At 39.6% G+C, this 15,843-nt stretch overlaps 1 long non-coding RNA gene across 1 annotated transcript; it reads right to left on the bottom strand.

The window, feature by feature from the left end:
• Positions 1-228: 228 nt before the first annotated feature.
• LOC116566875 lies at positions 229-12,291 on the bottom strand. The gene is made up of 3 exons (XR_004276036.1): positions 12,206-12,291; positions 3,069-3,073; positions 229-239 (listed from the first exon to the last, which is right to left on the bottom strand). It is a non-coding gene; the product is annotated as an uncharacterized LOC116566875 (long non-coding RNA).
• Positions 12,292-15,843: the final 3,552 nt, after the last annotated feature.

Genomic DNA, 15,843 nt, shown 5'->3' with positions numbered 1-15,843 from the left:
CATTCACTACATATACTGAAGTCACCTGTTCATACATCTGCCTCCCATTCTCTAAGACTTTCTTTATGACAACATTCCAGATATTTACTGCTGCATAACAAACCACTTCAAAATTTGCAGACTTAAAACAACTTTTTTTTTATTATCTCTTCACAGTGTTGTGGTTAACTGAGCTCAGCCAGAAAGTTCTTCCCTAGGGTCTCTTGTATGGTTACTTCAGTGACTGAAGCCAGGGTCATCTAAATACTCACTTGGGCTGGATGTTCAAGATGGCTCATTCGTATGGCTGGCAGCTGATGCTGGTCCCTGGTTGGGAACTCAGTGGGGGATGCCACCACAGCATCTATTCATGGGCCTGGAGCTTTTCTCAGCGTATCAATTAGGTTCCAGGAGTAAGTGTTTCAAGAAGCCTAATCAGTAATTGTAAGGCTTCTTATGACCTAGCCTCATAAGTTCCACTACATCACCAGCCACATCTTATTGGTCAAGAAATTCACTAAGGTCAGTCAAAATTTGAAGGACTAGTACAAAGTTCACTGCCTTCTTTTCTATACCCAGAAAGAGAGGGTGTTTTAATTGTCTCTATAATCTAAACATCTTGAATAACATCTATCATACACAAAGAATAAATATTTGTTGGCCACAGTCAAACTGACAATTTGTATGAGATGTAAGAGATTATGCCAGAAACAACTTCAATAGCCTCTACTTACTCCCTTGGAATCTCTCATTGTCTTTAACTCCAAATAACATAAATGCATCTAAAAAAATTCCCTCTTCCAGCTCATCTTTAGTTTCTGTCCAGATCTCTTTAGTAACAGGGAAGATATCTGTACAATAGTATAAGATGAAGAATCTTTTAGTTTGACTGGTTATATATATGGGCTCTGGAGTCAAGACTGTCTAAAGATTCCTGTCTTTACCCCTTTCTAGCATGTATGTTTAGGCTAAACTTCTTATGTTTTCCTTCCTCATTCCATATTATAGGATAATAAAAGCATCTATATCTGGGATTGTTATGAAAAGTTCATCATTTAGTATAGTACCTGGTATATGAGTGCTTATTAAATATTAGTTATTATTTCCAGGCTTTATCCCCCCTTTCTTACAGCTGCATTGAACAAACATCTCCTTAGCTTCTGAAATCCACCTTTCCATACCTTTCTCTTTCCAATTACTGGTTTTTACTTTTTCTAAGTATCAGCTTTGTTATTGTGCATGGATTTGTATAGAATTTTATACTCTCCAAAGTAGTCTTGCATCAGTTTAGTGTATCCCATTAGCATCTTTAATAAAGGTAACAGGATTGTTATAGTCATTCCCATGTCATAGATTATTGGACAGAAGCTAACTAATGTGAAATGTCCTGCTCAAGATCATCAACAAAGTAAATTATCAAAGAAGGAAGAGAATCTCAGGTTTTGGCTTAGATTTTAATCATTTTCCCAATAACCACATGATCTCTTGTGATGTCTCAGAGAGTCAGATGGCACATGACTTTAAATTCTGAAGGAAGTCATTAGAGTTTGGGCTTTCATGGACTTGATATTAAAAGTGAATGTTTACTCCTACTGAATTACCAAAATGGATTTAAGCTTCTAGAACAATTTGAAAGGCAATTAATTTTCCTAAAGTAAGAGCAGCTGTTCTTGCTGTTGATATTAAACAGAAGTCTTGTGATGATTTAGAATTTGCTAAGGATACTTGGAAGCCAGATTATGATGACTTTGTTGCTAATTCATGGAGGCAGATGCCCTCTCCCCTCTGGATTTAATTCGTGGCTTATGTGAATTCTCTGGTTTGGAAAGAATCTATGCCAAAGGCAATAAGACAAACCTTCTTGATATGAATCCAGCACACTCAAAGGATGACCCAAGGCACACTAAGTAGTCCCTACAAATGTGTGACATTGGCAAATGAAGGTATTCATAATGGTAGTCAATAAAAAAAAAAAAAAGACTTCCCAATAAGCTAGAGACAAGACAATATGGGAGGAGGGCACTGGACTAGGAATGAAAAAAGAACTCACATACTTCAAGTCCCAGTCATGTTCAGTTCAAAATGAAGGACATTGGACACTCACCTGGTGACATGTATTGTGCTAGAGATAGGACACTTGGCCTCTTCTTTCAAAGAGCTACTGGTCTAGTAAGTCAGAGACATCAAGATGTTCATGATCATGTGGTAGGTATCTTGATAGACAGATATGTAAAATGATATGCATAGAGTCATAAAAGCACCTGAAAGGTACAGCTAATCCACATTAGAGGAGGAACAGAGAAGGGCAGAGGAGACTTTCTAAAAGAGATGTTAGCAGATATGAATTGTGAACAAGTTTGGATGTTATAAAAGCAGAGAAGAACTTGAAACAGTAAAGTGGCATGGTGTAGGAAGGGGGGCATAAATTATTCTATATTACTAAAGCATGTGCCAGGCAGGAAGCAGCAGGAGATAAGAGTAGAGAAGAAGGCATGAGACAGTCAGTGTGCTAGGGACTTTATACACATTATATAATCTCTATGTCACAGTAGTTGTTTGAAAATTTTGGTGTTTCTCCATTTCACAGATGAGGAAAATGAGGACCAAGAAGATTAAAGAATTTTCTTTGCTTGACTCTGAAAAAAGCTGTATTCTGATCTGACAAGAGAGGTATACCATCCTGAAGGAAATAACTTTTGTGTCTCTTGTTCCTTTTCCTTGAAATAAAGGGAATTGGACAGGATACTTTCTCAGGCCACTGCCGCCGCTGTTTGTTAGTATCCTATGTCAGACTCCTTAGCAGCCACTGCAGAGCTAGAACCACGTGCTTGTTTTCAGCACCATGGAGAGGTGCCGCATTGCTGAGAGCTGCAGACACAAGGGTCAGCCAGTGTAGAGGAAATCAGGAGATCCACAAATCTTCCTTTAAACAAGACATCAACAAAGACAGAAGGGCAAGGAGAAGGAATATCAGGAGAGGAGAGAGGAAGAGAAATTGTCCATCACCAGTGTTTTCTCGAACAGCCGCTGAGTGATATGCTGAGTGAGACAAAGTGAACTAAATAAAGAGAATAAATTGCGGCAGCAACATGTCCTCGACATCATAATACGGATGCTGTAATCATACAAGGCTAATAGTCTGAGTCACTCCACAGCCATCGTGAGCAAAAAATTGATGGGACGTGCCTTGCAGCTGCTCACAAAAACCAATAAATTAAACCTGCTGACCATGGCCTGAAGACAGGGGGAGGCACAGCAAAATTATGTAACTGATGGTTTATTTCCTGAATCACACAGCTTTCTTTTCCCTTTCTTTTTCTTCTCTTTCTTTCTATGGCCTCATGTTTCTCCCTATCACAACCAAAACTTCCTCCCCAGAAAGGATCCACTATCTAATTTATACTAAGGTGTAAGTGTCCACTAAAATGTCAAGAGCTATCTCTCATACAGAAATCAGAAGCTGAGAGATTGATTCACTGTACTTTAAGTTCCATGAGAACAGCATAGTTTTCATTCTTGTTCACAGCACATATAATGTTGTCTAATATGTGATAACATTAGTTATTGATTGAGTGTTTACTATGTGACAAATGCCTTTATGTGTGTTCTTTTAATCTTCATAACAGCTGTATGTGATTAGTAGTTTTATTATCCCAATTTTCATATGAGGAACCTGGAACACAGAGATGTTATTAACTTCCCAGGATCACATAGCTAGGAAATGCAGGCCACTGATGAAATGCCAAGAAATCTAAATCCAGAGCCCATGGTTTTAATCACTGTACTATAAGATGATGAGAGGAAAAGGTGAAGAGATGCACAGAGAAAATCAGAAAGAGATATAGAGATAGATACAATAGTGAGAGTCTAGTCAAAACTTCAAAATATTATTAAAGATTATGAAGCAATACAATGAGGATAAAGAACGAAAAATAATAACTCATCAATTCCATTCAACAAGAAGCACTGTGCTGAGAACTAAGGATACAGAAATAAAAAACAAACTGCCCTCAACATGTTCGTAACTAGTGAGGGGCAAGGACAAGTTAAAAGGTAAAAGCATAAGATAATATAATGGGTGTTTAGATAGAGGTTAGTTCTGATGCTATGGAAATTCAGAGAAAAGGCACTTCTCAGGATTAGGGAGCTGGAGTATTGCCTATGATATGACCTCTCTCCATAAATTCTAGGAAGCTAATGGGGGTACACGCACAGGTCAGGAGGTGGAGAAAACTCTCAAGTGTGGACCTGAAAAGATTAGTGGCCCATGTTGGAATATTGAAGGTCACATGGTTTGGTCCAACCCAATGCACTCTCTAATCTGTTTATTCAACAAATGCTCTGAGTACCTGATAGGTGTCAGGCCTCATGCTTGGTACTAGGGATGCAAAAAGAAACAAGAAGTCACGTTTTCTGCCTTCACTGAGATCACATTCCAAAATCTACACTTGAGAATGGTGAAAATGAGGCCCGGAGAGGTAGAGTGCCCTCCATTAAATTGAATAATGAAGTGACAGGAAAGCATAGACTTAAAGCCAAGGCTCCAGTCCATTGCTGCCTCCCAGGAAATGCTCATTGAATGAGTGAGTGAGTAATGAAAGTTTGTATTGAGGGTGTATTATAAAACTCCTTGGTAGACAGAGAAAAAAAGTCATTTAGTTTGGCAGTTCAGCAGAAATCATGGCTTAAGTCTGACTGAACTACATGGATACCATCAGGATATCGGCTGCTGACCAGAGGAGCCTGGAATGCTGAGTCTAAAACATTCATCTTTAACATCAGTTTTCTTGCTCCAGATTTTCAGCAACTCCTTCTATTCCAATGAATTTGTACATTTTGCTTCCATTGTTTTTTGTTTGTTTGTTTGTTTCTGCAAATCTGTAGCCAAGCCAAGGAAAATCAAAATCAAAAGTATTACTTACTGAGAGAGCCTCAGAAAGCCCCAGGAGAGATGGTAGCAGTCATAAGAGGAGCAAATAAACCAGCAGAGTATAAATAAACCCTGCACAGCAATGGGAGGGCTGATTCACATCATTCCTTCCCCACCCCCCTGACTCTCCCCTGGAAAACCGCAGGAGACCCTACTACTGGCAGAATAATTTTTTGATGACCCAGCTGCTAGCTGCATGTCCTAGCTCTCCAGCATCCAGCATGTTCTAGAACCCAGTATTTGAGTCTGATACCAAGAAGAGGAATTTGGAGCTGCCACATAGATCAATAGGTAGAAGCCATAAGTTTCACTCTTCTTGTTAATCTGCCTTATTTTCTCCCAAGGGGTCAATGTTAGAAAGTCCCAAAATAAAACATTTCAGAAAAGCCCCACAATGAAGTAATCAACGGATATTTTGATAACATTTGTTCAGGAGAATACCTTAGGGCAGAACTGGCCCTTTAGCTGGCCACTCAGAGAGACCTCCTTGAGCTCATTGTTATTTGAGCCCTGATAGTACATCTCAGTGACATTGGAGCCCTTGCCCATAGGTCCTTGGGCCTTTTATAACTGATGGATTATTTCCTGAATCATTCAGCGTTCCTTCTTTCTCTTTCTCAATGGCTGAGTCCTTTAATGTTTTCTATCTCACCAGATGCTAACCTCTAGGTCTAAACCCAGTAGACTCCAAGCAGCTGACAGCCTCTTAATTTACCCAAGATCTACCAATAGATAAATGATATAATACTAGAGAGATGAGATAGAATTCCATCAGTTAAGTCTTAACCATCTTTGACTATGGATAAACTTCCCAGCTGCCTGAGGCAATTTGAATGTCTGGAAAAATAACCCATCTATATAAATCCTATAAAAATTAATTCTCAAAATATCCATTCATAGAATTTTAAGCAGTAACTGGCTGAAGAGAAATTTTGATTCAATCCTTGCCACTGTAGATCCACCCAGCTCAATTCAATTTGAGCAAGGAAATATTTATTAAGCGCCGACTGTGTGTCAGTTGCTGTACTTGGTCTCAAGCACACAGAAGTGAAGGAAACACAGGTTCATCTTGGAGGAGTTTATCATCTAGTTAAGATGTCACAGAAAGCATAAATCCAATTCCAGGAAGGAAATTACCATAACCATAATATAGACTGCAATGAGAGCTTAGAAGAGAGAGGTTAATTACAACCAGGACAAAGCAGGGAAGTCTTCCAGAAAGCAGGTTAGCTATGACAGACAGGATTTGGTAGCCACACATAAGGAGAACACACTGTAGGTAGAGGACACAACAAAAGCAAAGGCTGACATGATGGATGTGCATTGCTTTACAGAGTGAAATGGCATGCTTTGCCCAGAACACTGTGTGTGTGTGCACGCACACGTGTGCATATGCGTGCACATGTGTAACGAATGATGATGAGAAAGATGTAAGGCTAAATGAGGACCCACGTTGGATCACCTACTCATTGGTGAAGCACTTCATAGCACTGGATGCTCAGAGATCGTGCTCTTTGGAAAGCCCTCCCTAACCACCTATTGTTGGCTTTAGTGCCTCTTCTGCACAACTGAGATTTGGCATTGTGATTTTCCTTTGTTCCATGCCTTCTCCCCTAGACTATGAGTACTTGAGGGTAATGGCTGCCCTCTCATGCCCATAGGGTTCCTGGTACACAGTAGGTACCCGACATTTTTTTAAATTAGTATATAGCTAGTGTATAATACTTGCATAGGGTGCCTTTGCCACAACTTCTCATACAGGTGAGAATTCTTAGGCAGGGAGAAATTCAATAATTGGCCTTAGTCGAAGAGACAGGGACAGAAAAATTTATTTCCACATCTACTTGTTTCAGAGGAGGGGAGGTGGGGGAGGGAACAGTAGTGGATAGATGGGAGAGCATGTTTGTAACCATCTGTCAACTCTAGAACTAGAGAGACCGCATAGTTTTTGGAGTCATTGGTCAAAATCTCCCAGGTGGTCTTTCTTGATCACTTCCACTCTCCTCATTCTCTAGTTCCTCAAGCCGTGTTTTCTCTATGACTTAAATATTCATTGTTTTTCATTTACTGCCTTTCTTCTCCCCTAAGAGGAGAGGAGAGATTTTGTTCTCTTTATTGCTGTAGGCCCAGCACTAAGGTCATGCCTGGCCTATGGTAATGTTGAATGTCTAAGAGAACAAACACCATGGGATGCAAGGGGCAGAAGGGCTACAGACAGGAATGTGAACATCAAAAGAAGTGAGACCATCAAGAAGTCCTTGCAGTGTGTCCACAGTGTGTCAGTCAAAGAGAGTCCTTGAGTGGGCACTCAGCTAGAGAGCAATGGTTGATGTGGTCCTCCCCCAAGGACCTGGTAATATGATCAGCCAGAAGAGGCTAATCACAGATACACCAAAGGGCACAGAGTGTCCGTGGAGGTAGGCAGCTGCAGGGGTGGTGAGAATTGGATCAAGGACAGCTCAGGGGCAAAGCACGGCCCTGGGAGTTTCCAAGCAGGCCAGACACCAGGAATGTAGCAGAAAGTGTGAGTAATGAGGGAACGGTGGACATTGCAAACATTAATAACTAAGAGTTCCAGTGGCATGTCCTGCTAGACACTCATATATACTGGGTTGTCTCCTGCCTCTGTGCTTTTCCTTACACTATTCCTTTTACTTTCTCTAGTGCTTGCTTCATTAGCACCCACTTAAACCTCACAACCACGCTCAGGCCATGCTTTCACGGGAAGTCTTTCCTTCTAGCTTATATCTCTATGTCTCCATGGCACTGTGTGAACTCATCTTTATGGTAACACTTGCTATGTTGGGTTGCACTTTTAATAAAAGGCAGAACTGCTGAATGTTTAAAAACTCAGGGTGGAGGCAGACTATCTGAGTCTAAATCCCAATTTACTTCCATTTATCCATTTACCTTGGGCAAGTTACTAAACTCTGTTTTATGTACTAATAATTAGTAACACTTCATACGGTTGTCCAGGAATGGGAATTAGTTAATTAAATATTTGAAGTACTTCGGATAGTACATGAAAGGGAATAAGAATTCAATAAAATGTTATATCCTGGGGGATGAAACCCACAGTTCCAAAGCATATTCACTGGGTCAAGGACTGTGATAAGACATTTAACGTATAGAATTTCATTTTTCTTAACAACATTGCAAGGTAAGTATTACTATCTAACCAGTTTTTTACTTGATGAAACTGAAGCTTACTAGGATGAAAAAAGGTGAGCATTTAAGCTGCTTTTTTTGTAAAATAGAGGTAATAATGACTATCTCAGAGTTGTTATGATACTTAGCAGAAAAAATAACAACTAGGGTGTCTGTTTTAAATGATCTGTCATTTTGTCATTGGGGTAGGTTGCTTCAAGTTCAAATAAATATCAGACTGGATCATGGGGGAGGAGCAAGATGGGGGAGGAGTAGGACACCTAAATATCGTGGAGTCCCAGGAGATCAGCCAGATAGTTATCAAACCATTCTAAACACCTACAAATGCAACAGGAGATCAAAAAGAAGAGCAGCAATTCTAGGAACAGAAAAGCAACCACTTTCTGGAAGGTGGGACATGTGGAGAAGTGAATCCGAGATGATAAACAGGAAAAGAGACCTGGGAAGGAAAGGGGCCGGCTCCTGACAAGCACAGCAAAGCACAAAATCAGAACGTTTAGAAGTTTGCTCCACTGAGGGACACGGCTCCAGAGGCTAAGTGGGGGGTGGGGGGCCCTCATGGGGAAAGTGTGGTCTTAGGATCAGTGGGGTCACAAAAAGACCAGGGGTGCCCGAGTGTGGCAGAGCTTCCAGCCATTGGAACTGGGAAGCCGGCTGCAGAGATGGAGCCAAGCAGTGGACTCTCAACTCAGGGTTATCTTAAACCATGATCTGAGGCACAGTCATGTTATATTCTGAGCAGCAAGTTATACAGATGGACACCATATTCAGTAGGCCAAATTGAGGAGTCTTTATTAAAAAGCTGGCGGCTGTGAGAGGGCCCATGCATTCCAAAATCTCAGAGCCCCAAATGAGCTCAGGGGGTAGGTTTATGAAGGCATAAACCACATCCTGTTGCCAGTTTCTAAGAATTGCCAAGTGCAGTACAGAAGCAAAAAAGCTGAGTTAAGTAGGTATCTAGGGTAGGGTACATTTCCTGGGATTTTCATATCTGGAATATTTTGCATTTTTTTTCTACTAAGATTGCAATAACATGGGTGTAATAACATGACTGTGTTATGAAATGGCCGCTTTTTACAAAAAATGGCATGACTTATGCTAAGTCTGTCTCCTAGGTGACTCATTCCTCACTGGTTTTAAGACAATGAATCACATCATTGATTCTTCTTCCTTTTGTAATGGGTTATATGTTTGTTTTATCCTTAAGAGTTTGACTGGGATAATTTGTTTTTGTGGGTTGTTTTTTTAAACCAGACTTATAGTCCAATTTATGATACAGGGTCCTATTGTAATGGCCATGAGTAAGAGAATGAAAGGCCTTAATGTGGCCGAAACAAGGGTGGTTACCCATGGAGACCAGTTGAACAAGGTTTTAAATGAACTATTTTGTTGCTCTTTTTTATTTTTCCTAGTTTCCATATTTTTTTCTGACTAGAGATAGACTTTCTCTTATTAGCCTGGAGTTGTTAGCATAAAAACAGCAATTTTCTCCTAGTGCTATACAAAGTCCACCTTACTGGAGGAAAAGGAGATCTAGCTCCTGCCTGTTTTGTAGGACCATTTCTGCTAATGAATTCACCTGGCTCTCGAGGCAGGAGATGGAGTTTTCAAGGTGTCCTAGCTCAGCATCTATTTGGGCTTAGAGTCCCCTATATTGATTTCTCCTTTTATTAAGTCTGAAGCCCCAACTGTGGCAGATCCTGCAATTCCCAGGCTGACCAAGATGGATACTAGAATGGGAGCTTATTTCCAGTGGTTTGAGGACGACAGGGAATGGATTAAGGTTCTTCCCCTGTCCCCATTATATATAAATATTTGAGGTAAATTGTAGACTGGGATACAAAGTAGGGGTCTTGACTGATTTGTGAATTGGGCCCCAGCAGTGCATTTTGTGAGAACATTAGTGCAGGCTAGCCAAGTTTGATTCGGGGCTTGAAAAAAGTTTTAGAGTTGTTACTAATTTGGATAGTCCAGTTGCATACTGATGCATAGGGTGATTGTTGAAGATTGTAGTTAGTTGATATTAAGCATGTCCCTGTCCCTTGTATGTTTCCTAATGTTAACTTGGGTTACTTCCCAACTACAATTATTGGAGTTGTTAGTAGATGAGATGGCTCCAGAAAGACCTACTCCTATATAATATGGGGTTTGGAGTTAAAGAATAGCCAGCAACCAGCTCCCAATTTTGGCTGAGAAGTATTTATAAGCTGATGGACAGCACTGATTATGTTTAGAAGAGGCAGCTCTGGTTGGGGATTTGGCCGAGGGGGTAGTAGCTGATCTCTTGATTAGGGCATAGTGCTTGTAGGGGCAATGGGCAGTTTGGAGGGACCTTTGCCTACTGGTATTGGTAAAGCAAACCAGCAAGAGGACCCAGTGATCTTTCTGGTAGGGGTGGGGTTTTCTTTTGAATGGTAAACAGGGTTCCCAGGTCCTTCTCAGATACATAAAGTTTTATTTCCCAAGTCTTACCCGTTTCACATGAGTTGGAAGTTGAATACCCTTTTCTGGTTGTGAAGGTCACTGGGTTACATTTTCCTATTACACAAGTAGAGGGGTTGGGGTCCCTTCTAAGTTTTAGGTGGACATCCCCATCTCTGTGGTAATTGTTAATAGTTGATAGAGTTTCACATCCCCAATGGGGACAGAAAAATTTCCCTGAGTTTAAACATTGCCAACTAACTTGTCCTGAATACTGGCAAATGTAGATATATAATTTTTGTAATCCCTGTTCTGCTCTTTTTGTCCCACATTCCCAGTCTTTTACCCCTGTATATTACCCAGTATAGATTTTATTGGCTGACAGAAAACAGAGAAAAGAAGATTTGGAGAAGTAAGCCAGGAAGGACTTCTGTGGGCTCTTGGTCAGAGATGCCCACCTAATGTCTTAGGGATGAGTCCATGGAAGAGAATTAAGACTGTGTCCAGTTGTCTCACTTGCACCACCAGGTAGACCAGTCCTCAGAAAAATAGAAAGGTGGCCTCACCTCAGGAATTTCCAGGTGACTCAGTGGGTGTTTAGAGGGTTGACTGGCTGTCAGAATCTCGGAGAGAGAACTCTGGGACCCTGGAACATCTCAGGGGGTGCCTCCCCTGGAGTTATCTCCTAGTCCTGGCAGTGCAGACAGCAAGGCCATCTGCCCTGTAGGCATCTAGTCCGAGTGCCAGAGGTCACTCAGGTATCTTGCTGGGGCCTCCAAATGTTATATTCTGAGCAGCAAGTTATACAGATGAACGCTATATTCAGTAGGCCAAATTAAAGACTCTTTTATCAAAAAGCCAGTGGCTGCAAGAAGGCTCATGGACTCCAAAATCTCACAGCCCCAAATGAGCTCAGGAGTAGGCTTATAAAGGCATAAGCCACATGCTGTTGCCAATTTCTAAGAATTGCCAAGTGCAGTACAGAAGCAAAAACCTGGGTTAAGCAGATATCTAGAATAGGGTATATTTCCTGGGATTGTTATATCTAGAATATTTTGCAGTTTTTCTTCTGCTAAGAGTGCTACAACACGGGTGTAATAACATGACTGTTATGAAATGGAGGCTTTTTACAAAAATGGTGTGACTTCTGCTAAGTCTGATTCCTAGGTGTCTCAGTCAGGCCACTTCTCTTCAAGCAAAATCCCTGTGGATAGCAGATCCAGGGAAACTAACCTTCTTCCTTCAGGAAGAGCAGTGCAGGGTGTCCTGTAGGAATCTGCTGGGGTTGGAGACTCCAAATGGGGCCCTGAGCCAGAGATAGAAATGCTTGGTCACAGGCTGGGAGAGCTCAGAGTGCAGCCAGAGACCAGGAAGATGGGAGGGATTGACTGCTTTTCTCAGGGGGCACTGAGGAGTGAGGCCCTGAGCTCTCAGCTCCTATGGCCAGAGATTGGGAGGGTACCATCTTCATTCTCGTCTTCCAAAGCCCTACAGAAAGTGTTCAGGGAACAAAACCTCAATAGAGTGAACCCAAACAGATTATTTAGCCTGGCCCCTGGCAAGGGCAGTAAAATTCCACCTTGGGCAAAGACATTTGAGAATCACAGCAACAGGCCCCTCCCCCAGAAGATCAGCAAGAACATCCAGCCAAGACCAATTTTACTGATCAATGAGAACTGAGGAACTACAGAACTAGGGGAATGCAACACATAGAATTCATAGCTTTTTCTCCCATGATTCTTAGTCTTTCAAAGTCAAATTTTTATTTTATTTTTTTCTTATTCTATTTTTTTAAATTTTTTCTTATTTTTTCTTATTCTTTTATTTTTTATTCTATTTTTTCCTCTTTCCTATTTTAACTTTTTAAAACTATTTTATCTTATCAATACCTTTTAACAAAATGTTGAGTGAAATAAGTCAAGCAGAGAGTCAGTTATCACATGGTTTCATAACATAGAGGACATTGGGAGAAGGAGAGGAGAAGTGATTTGGGAAAATTGGAGGGGGAGATGAACCACAAGAGACTGTGGACTCTGACAAACAAACTGAGGATTTTGGAGGGGAAGGGGGTGGAGGGTTTGGGTGTGCCTGGTGGTGGGTACTAAGGAGGGTATGTATTGCATAGAGTACTGGGTATGCTGCATAAACAATGAATCTTGGAACACTGAAAAGATAAAATAAAATTAATTTAAAAAATAAAAAAAACTTTTTAAATTTTTATTGTTACAGTCATATTCTATCCCTTCATTGTATTTAACCTTATTTTTTTTATTTATATAGGTTTTTCTTTTTTAAAATTATGGAATACAATTTCTTCTAACAGATCAAAATATACCTTAAAACTAGAACATGGCTTTATTCTAGTGTCCAGCTTGATCACATTCTTTCTTCTTTTTTTTCTTTTTTCAACCAATTTCTTACCAGTTCCTTTTTTAGAATACTTTTAAATTTTCATCTTTACAGTCATATTCCATCCCTTCATCATGTTTACCCTTATTTTTGCATATATATATATATATATATATTTTTTTTTCTTTCTTTAAAACTTTGGGAAGGAGTTTCTAGACCAAAATATACCCAAAATCAAGTGTGTGGCTCTGTTCTATTCACCAGTCATTATATATATATGTATATATACATATGTATGTGTGTATGTGTGTAGCTGTCTCTCTATATATACATATGTTTATGTATGTGTACACATGCGTATATGTGCATATATATGTATACACATATGTGTATACATGTATACACACACATACATATACATATATATATTTCCCCCCCTCCTTTCTTCTCCGCCTGGTTTCGGGTCTCTTCCGATTTGGTTAGTGTATATTTTTCTGGGATCCTTGCTACCCTTTTAGTATTTTATTCTCTCATTCAACTATTCTCATCTGGATAAAATGAAAGGTGGAGAAACTCACAAAAAAACAAAACAAAACAAAGAACAAGAGGCAGTACTGATGGCTAGGGAACTAATCAATACAGACATTAGTAAGATGTCAGAACTAGGGTCCAGAATGACGAATATCAAGGTGCTAGCTGAGATTAAAAAAAAAAAAAAAAAAAAGCAGGGAAGATACCAGAGAATTCCTTTCTGTAGAAATAAAACCACTAAAATCTAACCACGTAGAAATCAAAGAAGCTATTAGTGAGGTGGAATAAAAAATGGAGGCTCTTACTGCTAGGTTAAATGAGGCAGAAGAGAGAATTGGTGATACAGAAGACCAAATGATGGAGGATAAAGAAGCTGAGCAAAAGAGAGATAAACAACTACTGGGCCATAAGGGGAGAATTCCAGAGGTAAGTGATACCATAAGACAAAACAATATTAGAACAATTGGGATCCCAGAAGAACAAGAAAGAGAGGAGCAGAAGATATATTGAAGCAAATTATAGCAGAGAATTTCCCTAATTTGGCAAAGGGAAAAAGCAAGAAAATCCAGGAGGCACAGAGAACCCCCCTCAAAATCAATAAATAGGTCAATACCCTGTCATCTAATAGTAAAATTTACAAGTCTCAGTGACAAAGAAAAAAATCCTGAAAACAGCTCAGGACAAGAGGTCTATAACCTACAATGGTAGAAATATTAGACTGGCAGCAGACTTATCCACAAAGACCTGGCAGGCTGAAAAGGACCAGCATGATCTATTCAGAGCACTAAATGAAAAAAATATGCAGCCAAGAATACTATATCCAGCTAGACTATCATTGAAAATAGCAAGAGAGATAAAAAGCTTTCAGGACAAACAAAAACTGAAAGAATTTGCGAACAGCAAATAGCCCTACAGGAAATATTGAAAAAGGTCCTCTAAGCAAAGAGAGAGCCTAAAAGTAACAGACCAGAAAGGAACAGAGACAATATACAGTAACAGTCACCTTACAGACAATACAATGGCATTAAATTAATATCTTTTAATAGTTACCCTGAATGTAAGTGGGCTAAATGCCCCAATCCAAAGACACAGGGTAAATGGATAAAAAAATGGAATGGATAAAAAAACAGGACCCATTGATATGCTATCTACAAGAAACTCATTTTAGACTGAAAGACACCTCCAGATTTAAAGTGAGGGGGTGGAAAACAATTTACCATGCTAATGGACATCAAAAGAAAGCTGGGGTGGCAATCCTTATAGCAGGTAAATTAGATTTTAAGCCAAAGACTATAATAAGAGATGAGGAAAGACACTATATCATACTAAAGGGTCTGTTCAAAAGGAAGATCTGCCCATTTTAAATATCTATGCCCCTAACATGGGAGCTGCCAATAATATAAACCAATTAATAACTGAATGAAAAAAACACATCAATAATAATATAATAATATTAGGGACTTAACACCCCCCTTACTCTAATGGACAGATCATCTAAGCAAAAGATCAACAATGAAATAAAGGCTTTAAATGACACACTGGACCAGGTGGACATCACATATATATTCAGAATATTCCATCCCAAAGCAACAGAATACACATTCTTCTGTAGTGCACATGGAACATTCTCCAGAATAGATCACATCGTAGGTCACAAATCAGATCTCAACTGGTTCCTAAAAGATTGGGATCATTCCCTGCATATTTTTGGACCACAGTATTTTGAAACTAGAATTCAATCACAAGAGGAAAGTTAGAAAGAACTTAAATACATGGAGGCTAAAGAGCATCCTACTAAAGAGTGAAAGGGTCAAACAGGAAATTAAAGAAGAAATTTAAAAATTCATGGAAACAAATGAAAATGAAAACACAACTGTTCAAAATCTCGGACACAGTAAAGATGGTGTTGAGAGAAAATTATATAGCAGTAAAGTCTTTCTCAAGAAAAAAGAAAGGTCTTGAGTACACAACCTAACTCTACACCTAAAGGAGCTGGAGAAAGAACAGCAAAGAAAGCCTAAACCCAGCAGGAGAAGAGAAATCATAAAGATCAGAGCAGAAATCAATTAAATAGAAACCAAAAGAATAGTAGAACAGATCAATGAAACTAGGACCTTGTTCTTTGAAAGAATTAATAAGATTGATAAACCTTGGCCAGACTCATCAAAAAGAAAAGAGAAAGGACCCAAATTAATAAAATCATGAATGAAAGAGGAGAGATCACCACCAACACCAAAGAAATATAAACAATTGTAAGGACATATTATGAGCAACTATACACCAGGAAATTTGACAATCTGGAAGAAATGGATGCATTCCTAGAGACATATAAACTACCACAACTGAACCAGGAAGAAATAGAAAACCTGAACAGACCTATAACCAGTAAGGAGTTTGAGGCAATCATCAAAAATATCCCAAGGAACAAGAACCCAGGGCCAGATGGCTTCCCAGGAGAATTCTAA

The sequence above is a fragment of the Mustela erminea genome, chromosome 10 (genome assembly GCF_009829155.1).
Source record: "Mustela erminea isolate mMusErm1 chromosome 10, mMusErm1.Pri, whole genome shotgun sequence".
NCBI lineage: Eukaryota > Metazoa > Chordata > Mammalia > Carnivora > Mustelidae > Mustela > Mustela erminea.
This window is presented reverse-complemented; position numbering and strand designations above follow the sequence as displayed.